The following is a 2,266-nucleotide window of genomic DNA, read 5'->3' as shown; positions in this document are numbered from 1 at the left end:
TTGAACGGAAGATATTTCCTTTTTCACCATAGCCCTTTATGGGCTTCCAAATATCCCTTTGCCAATTCCACAAGAACAGCCTTAGCTAAAGGCTTCTTGAAGGGAAAGATGTAACTCTGTGAGATGAATTAACAGAACACAGAGCAGTTTCTCAGAAAGCTTCTTTCCAGTTTTGAAAGGATGATATTTCCTTTTTCACCATAGTCCTCTATGGGCTTCCATATATCCCTTTGCCAATTAAACAAGAACAGCCTTAGCGAAAGGCTTCTTGAAGGGAAAGATGTCACTCTGTGAGATGAATTAACAGAACACAGAGCAGTTTCTCAGAAAGCTTCTTTCCAGTTTTGAACGGAAGATATTTCCTTTTTCACCATAGCCCTCTATGGGCTTCCAAATATCCCTTTGCCAATTCCACAAGAACAGCCTTAGCGAAAGGCCTCTTGAAGGGAAAGATGTAACTCTATGGGATGAATTCAGAGAACACAGAGCAGTTTCTCAGAAAGCTTCTTTCCAGGTTTGAACGGAAGATATTTCCTTTTTCACCATAGCCCTCTATGGGCTTCCAAATATCCCTTTGCCAATTCCAGAAGAACAGCCTTAGCGAATGGCTTCTTGAAGGGAAAGATGTAACTCTGTGAGATGAATTAACAGAACACAGAGCAGTTTCTCAGAAAGCTTCTTTCCAGTTTTGAACGGAAGATATTTCCTTTTTCACCATAGCCCTCTATGGGCTTCCAAATATACCTTTGCCAATTCCACAAGAACAGCCTTAGCGAAAGGCCTCTTGAAGGGAAAGATGTAACTCTGTGGGATGAATTCAGAGAACACAGAGCAGTTTCTCAGAAAGCTTCTTTCCAGTTTTGAACGGAAGATATCTCTTTTTTCACCATAGCCCTCTATGGGCTTCCAAATATCCCTTTGCCAATTCCACAAGAACAGCCTTAGCGAAATGCTTCTTGAAGGGAAAGATGTAACTCTGTGAGATGAATTAACAGAACACAGAGCACTTTCTCAGAAAGCTTCTTTCCAGTTTTGAACGGAAGATATTTCCTTTTTCACCATAGCCCTCTATGGGCTTCCAAATATCCCTTTGCCTATTCCACAAGAACAGCCTTAGCGAAAGGCTTCTTGAAGGGAAAGATGTAACTCTGTGAGATGAATTAACAGAACACTGAGCAGTTTCTCAGAAAGCTTCTTTCCAGTTTTGTACGGAAGATTTTTCCTTTTTCACCATAGCCCTCTATGGGCTTCCAAATATCCCTTTGCCAATTCCACAAGAACAACCATAGCGAAAGGCCTCTTGAAGGGAAAGATGTAACTGTGGGATGAATTCAGAGAACACAGAGCAGTTTCTCAGGAAGCTTCTTTCCAGTTTTGAACGGAAGATACTTCTTTTTTCACCATAGCCCTCTAAGGGCTTCCAAATACCCCTTTGCCAATTCCACAAGAACAGCCTTAGCAAAAGGCTTCTTGAAGGGAAAGATGGAACTCTGTGAGATGAATTAACAAAACACAGAGCAGTTTCTCAGAAAGCTTCTTTCCAGGTTTGAACGGAAGATAATTCCTTTTTCACCATTGCCCTCTAGGGGCTTCCAAATATCCCTTTGCCAATTCCACAAGAACAGCCTTAGCGAAAGTCTTCTTGAAGGGAAAGATGTAACTCTGTGAGATGAATTAACAGAACACAGAGCAGTTTCTCAGAAAGCTTCTTTCCAGGTTTGAACGGAAGATAATTCCTTTTTCACCATAGCCCTCTAGGGGCTTCCAAATATCCCTTTGCCAATTCCACAAGAACAGCCTTAGCGAAAGGCTTCTTGAAGGGAAAGATGTAACTCTATGAGATGAAATAACAGAACACAGAGCAGTTTCTCAGAAAGCTTCTTTCCAGTTTTGAACGGAAGATATTTCCTTTTTCACCATAGCCCTCTATGGGCTTCCAAATATCCCTTTGCCAATTCCACAAGAACAGCCTTAGCGAAAGGCTTCTTGAAGGGAAAGATGTAACTCTGTGAGATGAATTAACAGAACACAGAGCAGTTTCTCAGAAAGCTTCTTTCCAGTTTTGAACGGAAGATATTTCCTTTTTCACCATAGTCCTCTATGGGCTTCCAAATATCCCTTTGCCAATTCCACAAGAACAGCCTTAGCGAAAGGCTTCTTGAAGGGAAAGATGTAACTCTGTGAAATGATTTAACAGAACACAGAGCAGTTTCTCAGAAAGCTTCTTCCCAGTTTTGAACGGAAGATATTTCCTTTTTCACCATAG

The sequence above is a fragment of the Chlorocebus sabaeus genome, chromosome 17, assembly GCF_047675955.1.
Source record: "Chlorocebus sabaeus isolate Y175 chromosome 17, mChlSab1.0.hap1, whole genome shotgun sequence".
Lineage (NCBI taxonomy): Eukaryota > Metazoa > Chordata > Mammalia > Primates > Cercopithecidae > Chlorocebus > Chlorocebus sabaeus.
Note: the sequence above shows the minus strand (reverse complement) of the source record.